This window comes from Melospiza melodia, chromosome 2 (assembly GCF_035770615.1).
Source record: "Melospiza melodia melodia isolate bMelMel2 chromosome 2, bMelMel2.pri, whole genome shotgun sequence".
Classification (NCBI taxonomy): Eukaryota; Metazoa; Chordata; class Aves; order Passeriformes; family Passerellidae; genus Melospiza; species Melospiza melodia.
The window spans coordinates 75,255,515-75,270,219 of NC_086195.1; the positions used below are offsets into that span (position 1 = coordinate 75,255,515).

At 36.9% G+C, this 14,705-nt stretch overlaps 1 protein-coding gene across 4 annotated transcripts in view; it reads left to right on the plus strand.

Annotated features, from left to right (window-relative positions):
* Positions 1–14,705, plus strand: part of CNTN5 (contactin 5) — a 611,453-nt gene that overhangs the window by 46,404 nt on the left and 550,344 nt on the right. The window lies entirely within an intron of this gene.

Genomic DNA, 14,705 nt, shown 5'->3' on the forward strand with positions numbered 1-14,705 from the left:
TTCTGGCTTTCTGCTTCCTGGCATCCTGCATCCTCTACTTGCTCAGGACCGGCTTCTACCTGTTGCTCCTTACACACAGTATGGTGTTAAGGTTCTGCCAAAGGATCCCTCAATCCCCTGTCCATCCCTTCTTGATGGTGGACAGTTTGCTCACCTCCTCCTATACACCTTTCAGCTGGTGACTTGGTGTCTCTCCCACAGGGAAGGTGGCTTATGTCCCAGCCTCAGGGAGTTGCGCCAGGCATTGGAGACTGGGAGGATGTGTCAGGAGCTCTCATTCAAACTGGCCCTGCAAATTTGTCCCGGCAGTGTCCAACACTGGTGTGGTATTTTCTGAGACTTCCGTTGAAGGGAGGAATGATGAATCTGACTTCTTAGAAGGCTAATTTATTATCTTATGATGTATATTATATTCAAGAATGCTATACTAAACTATGCTAAAGAATACAGAAAGAATATAGAAGGCTAAAAGACACTAATGAAAAACTCGTGACTCTCTCCAGAGCCTCAACACAGCTGGGCTGTAATTAGCCAAAAAGTAAAAACAATTGACATGAAACCAATGAACAATCACCTGTTGGTAAACAATGTCCAAACCACATTCCAAAGCAGCAAAACACAAGAGAAGCAAGTGAGATAATATTGTTTTCTTTTTCTGAGGCTTCTCAGCTGCCCAGGAGAAGAATCCTGGGCAAGGGGATTTTTCCAGGAAATATGACAGTGTCTCACCAGCTGTGGCAGTGCCACACACAATCTCTGGGCATCAGACCTTCTCTTCTGGTCCCACCTTGCCATCTCTGTTCACTGTGTTCTCTGGTTGTTGGTACTCCAGATAATAAGGTGAAGGGTCAAAGGTGAAAATACTGAAATGCAGTCAGAAAATGCTGCTGGTCAGAAAAAGAGTGTGTGTCCAGGGAGCTACAGAGATGCAGGATATCAGATCTGCAAAAATAGGAGCTGCTACTATTGATGTTTCAGACAGCGGTAAATCTACATCAGCTAGCTAGGATGCTGGCACCTAAACAATTTTAAATTAAAAGGTTTGAAAAGCTGACAAATTACTAGAGATGGTAATTAAGTCTGTGAGGAGGTATCCTGTGTAAACCCTAGGTAGTGCCAGAAATACCAAATTCGCATTTTCATTCCTATATATCTATGGATAAGTATATATAGTCTATATTTAGAATAGTAGACTGAACCAGAGATCAAATTATTTGACTAGCACACACTTTCTTGAAATAATTGAACTACCAAAATCTCATATTGTCTATCTTACCCTTTTTTGTAAAAAGGTTTAAGCCTATCAGCATTTCTGAATATGGAAACATGTTCTTTTTAAATTACTGCATACAATAAATAGGAACTCTGTGTAACACTTTTAAAAACCTCATAAAAAGAAACAAACAAACAAAAACAAGATTAAGAAAAGAGAGAAGAGTTTCCTGTTTTGGCATGTCCTGCAAACTGTGAATATAGAATTCAAAAATAATTAAACTTGGGTGTTAAGATCAGCATTTTTCTCCTTTCTTTGATGTTGGGGTTCTTTTTTTTTTCTACTTCTGCTTAAAAAAATCTAGCATAAGGCATTAGTTTGTGTTTGATATATAACTCATTTTGGAATTTCAATCTCTCCTTAGGGTAATGTTTCTGCTTACTAAATTTAATGCTTATTCTCCTTGAGAGAAGTGATATTTCTACTTTTTTAACTCTCATTCTCAACATTAAACTACAACATACAGAAGTTGACTTTTTCATATTTTTTTTAGTATTTGTGTCACCTTTTGCACAGAAACCAAATAATCATTTTATTAATTAACTCTTCAGCACTAAGAATATATCCACCTATATTTTTCTGTTCTCAGATCTTACCAGTGCATATTTTTCTATTGGACTTTCCCAGAAAGTATTTGCAATGCTGTGTACTATACTCTGTTCATACCTGCCAAAGTTGGTGTTCCAGTTTTTCTGGATCTAAGTGAAAGTAGAAGGAAAAGAAACTATAAGGTTTTTTTATTCTTTGCTAATTTCTATAAAGAAAGTTATGCACTAACCTCAAAATTTAAAATGCTATTCTAATGTCATGCTAACAACATTCTTAATTGGAGCATAGAATGATCCATAGGAACTTTTTCATGTGAATTTACCAGTGGATTTTATCTACTTCGCAAAGGAGATCCTAGCTGATGTATCTCTTTACCACAATTTTAAGAAAGACACAGCAATTTTGACTAAAGGAAGAGAAAAGGTCTGGAAGTAGCACCCTCAGATCCAGAGCTACTATCTCTTCTAAATGCCTGGGTCTGAATGAATGGTCTGCAGTACAAGGTAGGAGTAGAAACCCTAGGGGCAAGGCTCTTCTCTTAAAATGCCACACAGAGGACAATAGAACTCCTGAACCCTTGTGGTGATGGGGGAAAATGTAAAAGAGAAAATGCCCTCTTTGATTTAAATTAAAAGAATGCCATACATCAGTTCAAGTATTCTTGAAAACAAGCTTAAAACAGAGTAATGACTGCAAATATCTGAACAGAATTTCAGTTAGATATGGGTAGAACAGTGTGTTTTATTATCAGACCAGGTAAAATGAAACTCCAAGTTTTACATTCCTTGTGTTCCTCTAAAGACCTTTAAATTTACTACTGCTTCTCAATCTGTGTATCACACTTTATTGATCAAGTAACAGTAAGATCTTGCTTTTCCATGATTTCTTTTCTTTACTAAAATTTTATTTGGGTTTACATTTTCCTGGCTTCAGAAGTCCCCACAGTATAAGAACTGAGGATGGGGAGAAAAAACTACATTTCTCAAAGTTCTTTGTGAAGAGGTTTCTCTTCTTTTTTCACAGGGCAATGTGTAAGCCACAGTGGAAGCTCTGAAACTCATATTTCCTCTCCCAGACTCCATCAGTTTAGTTTCTGATTTTTCTCCAGTACCTTTTCCTCAGAGGTGGATTGCTGTTTCTCTGTTACTGAATGAACCAAGGTGAGCTGCTGGCTTTGATTGAAACCTTTTAGGAAGACCATATAACACTGAACAACTCCTTGGAAACTCTGGGTTATGAACACAGAAACACAGCAATCTCTTAAATGGTCAATAGAAATAAAACTTATTGAACATTGAGCTTTAGCCAGACCTTGGCAGAGAGCAGAAGAGCATCACTTCAGTGACTCAGTGGTGGTACATGCCAGCTGAAGTTGCTTACTGTGGCTTTCTGGGCTCGTTTCTCAGTGACCGATCATTTTGAAGAGTCCAAACAGTAAACCAGCATTGTTTTTAATAGGTCAGCTCAAATTAATTCTTCTACCAGAAAGAAAATTACCTTGCTAATACACAAATCTGCTGCTTGTTTGTTTTTTGGGGTATTTTCCATGAAGATACCTCCCCAGAAAAATTGCCAACAATTAAGTTAGGACCAGAATAAACACAATGATAATCATTATATTAGAACTTGAAAATCTTGTAAATCCCAAAACAGATGCTGCTAGTCTCAAATAAAACTTGAGCAAAGCTAATCTAAACTCATTTAAACACTGTCAGTGCTGCAGTCACTTTTTAGAAAGCCTGGACTTAGCTTGGGAATAGCCTGGTATTGTCTCATTTCTTCTGAACCTTTATCATGGTACTGTACATTTCTAAAAGATCATGAAAAGGAAGGGAAAGGTAAATTCTGTTCTTTCTGATTCAATTCCTTTCTACAGTTCTTACACAGAGAGGGTTTTGGCCAAGTTCTCCTTTTAATGCTTTCTCTGTTAAGTGTCCCTACAGTGAAAAGAAATAATCCTTTCAGTCTTACATTTTAGGGCAAAAATGACCTTATCTGTGCTGATGCATATCAGCTGATTCTCATGGTCAACCTGTGTAAGAAAAATGTGATGCAATTCCTAAACTGTAGCATAGGCATAAATGCATTAATATTTTTATGTTGAAATAAAAATCTTTAATACATTACTGCAATCACACTTCAGTCAAATGACATACTGGGCATGATGCAGGTTCATCCATCCCATGTCTGTGCTTGACTGCTAATTTGAAATTTCTAATTACATTCTTATGATCTGGCTTCCTGTCAGACTGACAGCTACATAACATGTAGGAGGATAGCTAGATGAGAAGGCTAATTATGAACTAAGGCAGTCAGGAAGGTGAGAGAGAGAGGAGGATTATTTTATTTTTTAATCAATATTATATTTTCTCTTGCACCACCCTCAGTAGATTGTGTCTTAATGAGATTCAGTCGTAATCAATGCACATCTAGCCATATTAAAGGTCAGATACTGCCTGTGTAGGGCATGTAAATTACAGGAAAGTCTTTGAGATGCCTTCCCTTCCTTTATTCCTTTTCTACAGAGTAGCAAAAGGCAGAAAAAACATAAGTTCTTCTATTAGAAGAGAGGAGGGTGTGTCTTTTTTCCCCCTTTTATTTCCTTCAATGAATGTAAATCAAAGCAGCAGAAAGAAGGCCAGCTGTGTTCCCTGTTCTGTTTTAACTAAGGTTTGATGACTACAGCTTTTTTCTTTTCTAAGGAACTATTCCATATGTTTCTGCTCTTAGACATGCTTGATGCATTGATCTTCCAACACAGTTAAATGCTACTCACACTGCACACATATTTTCATATATTTTTGCATAACCTCCTATCTTGCTCTAGGGCACGAAATACATATTTAGCTTCATGCTATAGAAGAAATATTTTTGTGGGTCACAATTCATCTTTTGCTGTTTCTCAGACACTTTGAAAACATACACATGCAGAAAGCCCTGATGGTTACATCAACAAGGCCCCAGAAAAACCATATGTGAGAGCAGAGTTTACCCAGGTCAGATACTATGCTATGTAGATAGACCATCTGTTCTATAAATACAATCCTTAAGAAAATAATACCCATATTTGCCATGGAAACTGGATTGATCTTAGAAATGGTCTAATGATACCTTACTTTAAGTTCTGTATCAACCACTACATAGTAATAGTTCATGAGGGCTTTTTATCCAATTTAAAATTTCAGGAATTCTGAGTTTACAAGTATGAAATAATTCAATTGCTAGTATACAGTATATTTCTGGAATTGAAATCTCTTGGGTTTTTTCCTTTGGTTTTTTTTTTTTTTTTTTTTTTTTTTGGTTTTTTGTTTGTTTGTTGGTTTTTTGTGGTTTTTTTTTTGTTGTTGCTGTTGTTGATCTGGTTTCTTCTCCTGGTTTAAAATTGTACACCACAACCTGTTTATATCAGGTTCATCATGCTAGAAACCTGTATGACTAGTCCTGATGGTTATAAGTCTGAAAGCAGAATTGGAGACAGGGATTCACAGTCATGGGACAGAGAAGTTCAAGAGTTTTCCCAGGATAAGAATTTGTGTAGAAATGTGATCAGAAGCAAGAGAGGTTTATAGCAGAAATCAAATTATAACAGGAACAAGAAATCAGAAGCAGGTGCTTGCAGTCACAGCTAAGCATGCAAGAGAGAAAACCAAGGAGAAAGCCACAGTGGCATACAAAGCAGCCAATAATGATCTGTGCCACGCTCTGCTAAGGGGCACTGCCCATTCCTCCTGATCCATAGAGCACCATCTTTGCTGGCTCTATCAGCACTGCAAGACTTTGAGTAAGAGCAGGTGGTCCACTGCAGAGCCACATTACTGAACCTGCACCTGAAAAAGAAGAGCTTTTTCATTACTAACAAGAATTTTATAAATTCAATGATCATTCGTGCTGCATTTTTAAATCAGTAGTGGTTGACATCAATAAGGGTAAGTTCAGATCCCAAAACATCAAGCTAAATCTATAACAAGATAAACCAGTTTTCTTATTTGGGTAACTCAGAAAGGGGCAGCATTTTTATATCAGAAAAGACTTAAAATGAGCCAAAGTCAAACTTTTCCTTTCACAATATCAAATAGTGGGTAGAAAATTGAAAATAATTCTACTGTCAGTTTAAATTAAGGACAGCGTGAATGTGGGTTTTCTTGAACGTTTACTAATGAGACAGCTAATGACTACTGCTAGAAAGTGTGTTGAGCTTGCTTACTGTAATTTTGCCTAAAGATCAAGTTCAGGTCTTGCTCAGGAAGAAGCACGTTAGCTGTGTATAGTGTGTGTAGTTCCAAGCAACGACTTCTATTTTTGTCTCCTGCGTTTAACTCATCCATTTGTTCACGCTGGATTTATCTTCATTGCCACCTTCTCATCTCCCAAGAACATTCAGCATCACAGTTTTGGTGAGACTACAGGGATCAAACAAGCCACCAAAAGAAAAGGATACAACTCCCCAGCCTGCTATGCTTGATTCTCAGTGGCCTCCGTTTTCACCTGCCAGATAGCCATTTGCTTGGACAGGAGAAAATGTACTGGGATCTAAAGTAGAAAGCAATCATCATTATTTCAGATTTCTATTCAGGAACTACAACAGCAATGATAAGGGAGTGTTACTCCAAATTGGGCAGTGTTACAGATCTCTTCTGAGCAGATGGGCTGCAAAACAGCAAACTTTGCATGGACCAGCTGCAGGCTTTCATAACAAATACAAGCTGCTGATAGCAGTCTAGACAGGCACAACAGCTAGAAAACACATTTCCACTATATAATAGCCTGTTGAAGAAATGAAGATTGCTCCTTGGCATTCCTACTTAAATTTATGTGCTTATTAATAGAGCTAGATTGTTATATACTCACATACACTCCTCTACCAGCCTGTGCTAGTTAACACAAAATGGATGTAAAATGCTACCAAGGTAACTAGCAAGGAATTGAATGGCACAAACAGATTTTTATTTTCTTTTTGCTTGTTTGTTTACCCAAAGGAAGCTGCAGTTTTTTCAAACTCAGATTGTTAATGAGGAAGAAAGTCCAAGAAAAATCAAAATGTGATCTGCTGGTCATTTAAGCCTAAGAATATTTCATTTTTTAACTCCTGTAAAGTATTTAATTTGGAACATCAAAAATTTTAAAATGGAATTTTCTTATCAGTACTCTGTCTTATAAAAAACTGTGAATCACTTGTAGTTTTGGGGTGTTTTCCAATATTTCTGTGTTGTTTTCTTTTATTCCGTATGGCCAGCAGAAATTCTGTATCTCTCAAGAGCATGTTGTAGAGCTCCTGCTGACAGAAATACAACTTCAATACCATTTCATGAGAAATAAAACTCTGTATGTATTAGAAAAGATGAAAAGTAGGATATTGGAAACATCAGAAGAGATATTTCTTTTAGCAGTGTGATACTCAAAATATAGCTTAATATTAAATCTGATCTTAAATGAAACTTAGCAGGACAATTTCTTCATTTTGATTCAGAGGACTATGAAATGCTTAAAAGTTTCTTTCGTCAAAATTTCTTTTGAAGAAAATTTATTTGGAATTACAATTTCAGGAAAAAACCCAAAGTGTTAGAATTTTACAGAGCTGGGATGAAAAGTAACCTTAAGATCTGGAGTCTCTTTTTCTCAGATGAAAACTAACTCAGATCTGGAGTCTTACAATCTTGCTACATTGGTCTGATTTAGCAGGTGTCTTTACCCTCTGTAAATCTCCTATCATGTATAACCTATAGCTAAAGGGACAACACTCAAGGATTTTGTAGCTCTCTTACAAGGGATCTTTAATTCAGAGGAAAAGTCAACAGAGCTATCTCCTGTCCTGAATACTCTTCAGATCTTCCAGCACAGAAAAGATATCTCATAGCTGAAAGAAATAATTCCATGGGTTAATTGCTGTGTAAGGAACATGGTTTCTATTTTCTCCAATGCGCTTGTGATATTTGGTGATATTTTAGTTAACTGAGTTAATTATTGAAGTAATGCTGAATAAGTGAATCATAAATTCCACAGACTCTGTGTTTCTTGCATGTAGAAGCTTCTCCCACCGCTGCTTATACCTTTAACTGTGTGCAGTCTGGTGGTTGTGGCTTGTGTGCCCAAGTGCTGCCAACACTTTGGCAAGCAAATGACATCACTAGAGTCTAGATTTTCTGCAGGTCCTATAACACTGGGACTTAGGATATTTATTAAGCGGATGATACAAATATATTCGAACTTTTGCTCCAGATGTCTTCTTAAACTAGAAGAGAGGAAAGACTTCTGAGAAAAATACAGTGTGAAACACTGCTTTAATAATGACAGATGAGAATAATCACATTCAGCAATCAAAATTACTTTGGAGTTTTGTAAAAAGAGGTTAAAGAAAAGTGACCAAGACCTCAAACTGCATTTAAAACAAACAGGACAAAAAAATCATAAAGAAAAAACTCTTAAATATATCAGTCCTTCATTCTCCTTTGTTCAGTACATGATAGTTCCAAACAATTCTGCTTTTAAGATTTTTAATTTTGAGCGTCTTTATATTATTTTGCATATAATATTGAACATCTGGGTTGGAGATCTGTGACCAATTCTGTGACTAACAGAGAGGAAAGAAAAAAAGTACCTTATTTAATAAAAACAAGAAGGAAAAAGTTGTACTCTTTTAATGTTTTTGAAAAAAAAAAAATTGCTACAAAATCACACCGTTTTACATGCAAATAACACATCAGTGTCCTAGGAAGGTTTAATGAGCTTTCCCTGCTTTTCTGTTTTGTTTTGTTTGAAGATATTCTTCTATTCAGACTAATGATTGAGACTAAAAATTATTTGCTGTATGAGTTCCACAATATTTTTACTGGGTTTTCCTGTAACACAGCAAGTGTAGTCTTCTGGCACTTTCTAGTTACATAACCAGGGATGAAGAGTTAATTAGGATCTAAGTACATACAATCATTCAGATTTGTATAACCAAATCTAATAACTCAGTGTTATTAAATATGCTTCTGCAGTGTTCTTGAGCATCAATCACAGAGAAATAAAAGGGGAGAATATTACTTATTTAAATTTTTCAGATTAGTATAAATAATGCAGTGAGAAGAGTGCAGATGGAAAGCATCACATGTTCCCTGCCTCTTCCCTCTCTCTCCTGTGTTGTTTTTTAATTCCTCAATAGAGGAAACTGGCACAAAGAGGAAGTTTCTTACTTGTTTGGAAGCTCGCTGAAGCCAAAGGGGAGACTCCACTGTGCCTCAGGGAGTCAGTAACTTACATGCTATGAGACTGATATCTGACTTGCAGGAGTTGGCATCAATGTACCTGTGAGAAAGGAAAAAAATATTGTAAAAGAAAGGAGAATGAAAATCTGAGCAGTGAATTTCCTACCACCAATGTGGGAGTTTCAAAGCATGAGTTGAACTTTATAATTCTCTCAGTTAGATGTACTGTGATACTGCAGTTCTTTTCCCATTTTAGATGAAAGAACTCTTAGCAAAAAAAAAAAGAAGCAGCAGGATTCAGGGAGAATATGAGTTTTTCCTATTCTGATCTCAGCTTCTGTGATAAAACCTCAGGAATAACCACAGCTGGCTCTCCAGGAAGGACTTAAATGCCTTTGTTTCAAGGCATTCTCTATTTAAGTGCCCCATAGATGCCTTGCTATTATCAAAGCATGGAAAAATGCCTGGGAGTTACACAACAAACACAGTTAACCTGCCTGAAGTGAATGATTCCTAAAACTCAGCGTAAAACCAAATGCTTTTTCAGTGGCTTTGTTTTCTAACAGATGCTGTTGTTTGAATTGTGTGTTTGACTCTACTCACGTTAATTAGGCATAACTCTACATCTGAGTCCCCCAGGTCAGTGTTTTATATCCAACATTTTTTCTGTCATATTGTTGGTTTTCAGCCACTGTTGTACCACAGTCAGTTTATTCACATGCAAGGCTTATTTGCCATAAGCAAGCAATTCAGTTTCATTAACAGACCTTGCCCCTGACAGACTAACAGCTGTGGCACTCCTAGTCCTCAGAGCACCTGTGACTGGGTTTCTACATGCCTGGAAATCACTGTACATGTTTTTCCCATTTGGCAGTATAAATACAGATCTGGCTGGCTATGAGAGTAGCAGTACTGACACATGCATGAATTCACTTGTTTGTAGCACAAATGCACCATTCTAGGAATGTTTTTCCTAGAAATACAGTTAAGTGACTGTGCATAACTACATATATTCCTACTCTGAAACATTGCCTGAACACTTACAACTGAGCACTAATTTATCAGTTTTGGTACTTAACAAGCAAAAAGACCCCTTTGATATGCACAGTTTCCTGATTAATTATGTATGAGATCAAATACAGAAATCATAGTATCATAGAATGTTTTGGGTTGGAAGGGACCCTAAAAATCATCTAGTTCCAACCCCCTTTCCACGGGCAGGGCCACCTTTCAGTAGACCAGGTTCATCATCCAGCCTGGTCTTGAACACTTCCAGAAATGGGGAAGCTTTTCTGGGAAACCTGTGCAAGTGCCTCACTGCTGTCACAGTAAAGATTTTTTTTTTCCTACCATCTTATCTCATCTTGCCATCTTTCAGTTTAAAGCCATTCCCCCTTCTCTTATCACTGCATACTCTTGTCAAAAGTCCTTCTCCAGCCCTCTTGTAGCTCCCTTTAGGTGCTGGAAAGTGCCATAAGGTCTTTCTGGAGCCTTCTTTTCTCCAGGCTGTACAAATAGGGTCTCACAAGAACAGTCACCTTCTGTGATCTGCTGGTCATGCTGCTTTTGATGCTGCTTCTTTCAATACAAATATTTGTGACAGAGCGATAGCAGAGTAAATCAGAGGATATGAGTCAAGATGTTATGAGAATATGAAGAGGTGTCTCAGCATCTTGATCTTTTGGGGGTAGGCTCAAGACGAGGTATCTGCTTGAAAAGCTGGTGAGAAGAATAGTGTGGGAAAAGGGAAGGACAAGGGAAGGACATATCTGTGATACAGGGAATGAAAACTATTAGCACTAGAAATACTCTTGGCTCAGAAACCATGAAAGAGAATAAAAGTAAGAGAAAGGTTTCTGGAAGTTACCTAAGAAAAAAAGAGATTTTATGGCTTTTGTCTGATTTTCATTTAACTGATAAATTCAGATTTTAGATGAGTCAATACTGGGTATTTAAAATGCAACTTTTGAGGTAGCAAATGACATTAATGGGTTTAATATAACAAAAAAACCAAAAAACAAACAAAAAAAAAAAAAAACCCCCCCCAAAAAAAAAAAAACCAACAAAAAACAACAAAAAACCAAAAAAAAAAAACCCCAAAAAACAGAAAACCCAGTATTGCACTCAGAAAGGATGAGAAGAGCTCAGTAACAATTGAACTGAAGCTTTTCTGAGGTCTGTGGATACTAGTTTGTGATATATCTTAGTTAATAACTTTGTAGTTTCTGATGCTTGTCTGATGTTTGTTCTCGAAAGAAAAGTCAATATCTTTCACCAGCAGTTGTGTGAGTCATACTCTTTATTGGAGGAGTCAGTTCTGTGTGGGAGTGGGACTTAAATGAATGTTTATATGTGGAAAAACAATTTTGTTGTTCAAACGTGAAATATATGTTCTTTCAGAAGCCAGTTAGTGATGGCATTTTAAAGCATTTTTCTCTTCTCTACAAATCCTCTATGAAACAACAGCTATGTGTCAGAGATCATAAAATGGTACCATTTCATTGCAAACTTGTTTTTTTTTTCCTTAACCTTAAAATCAAAGATCTTTTAGATCAAAGCTTTTAAGAGATTCTATGACAGAGAGTAATCTCTCTCCCTAATGTTCTATGTTTAAAGATACTCACTGTATAATTTCTTACAAAGCTGAGATTTTTGGAGAAAATGAATTAACATTTTATTGATTTTATCAATTTCTAAAATTATAAAGTTGAAGCTGTAAAGCTTATGTAATTTATGTAAACCAAGTGAAGTATGCTGACAAAGTGGTGACCCTGTTCACTACGTTTCACTGTCCAAATCCTACATATAAAGCTGCCTTGATCATCCAAGCACAGTTAGGATAACTACTTTTGTGAACCATAACTTAAGGATCACTCCATGTTATTTAAAGCCTTTTTAATTTTACCTTTCTTTTACTAGTCACACAGTGGGCTTCTGTAAAATAGTTTTAAAAAGTAAAAGAAAAGTTCTGAAATATTTATCTATGTAGTGGAAAGGTTGTAATTACTAGTTTGAAGCAAGAGAATTCTTTGCTTTATTGATTGAAAAGCTAGATCTTCAAGCAGATATACTTCTATACAAAGAATGGATGGCTGAAATGAGACTCTTGAATAAAGATCTCTACTAGAGTCATTCTGTCTGTGGAATGAATTGTAAATGGTGCATATTTGACTCAGAGTTTGTAACACTGAGAAAACTGCTCAAACCTTGAGGCTAGTGCTTCTCTGAGTGGAAGGGTTGGATCAGGAGATGACCAGAGATCCCTTTCATATATGAATTTAAATTATTAGGTCTGAGGTATTAGAGACAACTTTCACCAGACATATTGCCAGTCTTCTCACTGCTAGAGAGGATTCACTGTTACATGATCTGATCCAGCCAACAAGCCACACTTGATTCCTCACTTTTGCAACACACTGAGCAGATTTCCAGACTCATAGCAACCAGGGCAGCCTCTGCTTAGGTCATCCTTTTCCATCCAAGGAACCCGAGCGTGACGCAGGAACTGAGGAAGCAGCTGTTGTGGTCAGATGAGCACTTCCAGGCACGTTTACAAGCATCTTTGGCCATGACTCCTGACATCAGCCCTGGGAGTGTTCTGCTGTTTCATCTCTTGGGTGGCATGAGCTGAGGTGCCACTGGGCAGGAGGCAGACAGCAAGTGCCACAGTCCTTTACTGCACCAGCACCAGTCTGTGACTCCAGCTCACTCTAAAACAGTGATTCCAGAAGTCACTGCAGATTATGTGTCCCTCTTTTGCACAGAACATCTCTCTCCTTCACTTTGCTGGAATCATGCACAGCCCCTCTTCTTCTCTGATAAGTTTTACTGGCTATTGTATAAAAAATATCTTTTTTTATGTTTCAGTTATGAACTGAAGTATATTAACAGCTTGGTATCACTAACTTTGCCTTACGTATTGCATTTGCAATGGAGGACTCTAGCAAACACCAAAACAAAATCATTTGTTCCTTTTACTTTTCAACATGAGTTTCTGATTGCTTAGGATTCATGGGAGATGGGAAATGCACATGGTGAAATGGTAATTTCTTTTTCCTATTTTAGGTGTTGAATTCAAGGAAAACAGAAAAGCTTGTTAAAAAAGCATCACACACACAAAGACATTATATATACTTATATGATATATGGAATTTTTAGGCAGAAACCATTCTCTGACTTTCAGAGAGACCACTTTTATAAAAATTTAAAGGCATCCTGCATCATGGGAGGCTTCACATCAGGCTTAGGTTTGGCTTTAGACAAAGGAATTTGTGTTGCAGTATAGCTATAGCTGTATCCGTCCCTCTTTCTTTGGAATTCTGCTACTGCACTAGCTAAATAATGGACAAGGAGAAGAACTCTGTCTTGGCATTTTAGAGTTCATCATAGAGTTAGTCTTAATTGTTCATGAGATTTACTATGTCCTTGCAAACCTAACCTTCCCTGGCCCCTTGCAGGCTTAGCACAGAGAAAAGTGCCTATTTTGACATCCTCCAGGGGAGCTTCTCCTTCTACTGATTACAGTAAAAACTTGAGGAGATTATCCAACCTTGGTTAAACACAACCTTGACAAACACCTCCATTTACATTCACAAATTAAATTATTCACAGCCATACCTCTAAAGAACAAAAAAGCCAATATGCTTTAAAATCTCTTGTCACACAGAATTACACAGACTCTGCTAACCATAAGGAATTGGCCCATACATGTTTAGCACAGAATTTGCTTATGCATGAAATTGAGAATCTTGGCAAATGCTGGACATGGTCTGGACTGGATTAAAGAAATGTTTATTTAGAAGATGTCCAGCAAGTGGCATCAGGTCCTTGACTGAGCCTGTGAAGGTCAAATTCAATTCTCTGTCCCAGGCTTCCTGTGAAAAAATGGTATGACACAGAATATGAAGTTAATTATATATCATTCTTCTCTTACAATACTGAACTACTTCAGCTCCTAGGACTTGTTTTCTTTGATGGCTCAGACACTTAGAAGTTTATGTCTCGTTAAATCATTTTTTAATACAGTTTAAAGTGCTCTATAAAGTTTCAGGGCTATCAAAACAGTAAAATTATCTGACAAAATCCTGAGAAGATTATGCTTGCCCACTTAGTCATAGTATGAGAAAATTCCTATTTCTGTGATTAATGATGACTTACACTGTTAAGGATGGCAGTCTGAATTAGAACAGCTATATTAAGAAAAGAGAAAACTCATGAATTTATCAGGAAGGAATATTTGGCTGTTCAGTTCTGTACACAAACATCACAGTCTTGAAAACTGCTTATGGTTCCTGTGGGGAATGCTGTTTGCAGAGATAGGCTTGTCCCTGGCCTTCTGAGGTGGAACTGACCCCAGCTGTGAAGTTAATATAGTGCAATTAATAAAGCAAGAGAGAAAACTAATACAAAGAAACATAGGGAGGATCAGACTCAATAAACAAGAAAAACAAGTTATCAAGTAGAAAGCAAAAGGAGAGTTGCAGAGGAAGAAATGCCTGGTTTTGGAAGTGAAGAATCCTTCTCCATTTCCTAGGCCATTGCATTTGCCTATAAAAACATTCAATTAACAGTGCAAATCTAAAATTTTTATTAATTTTTAACTAACTATTTTATGCTGAGAAAATGCAGGGAGAAATTCAAATATATAATCAAATCAGATAAAAGTAACCACCTCCCAGTGACATTTCTCCTTCCTT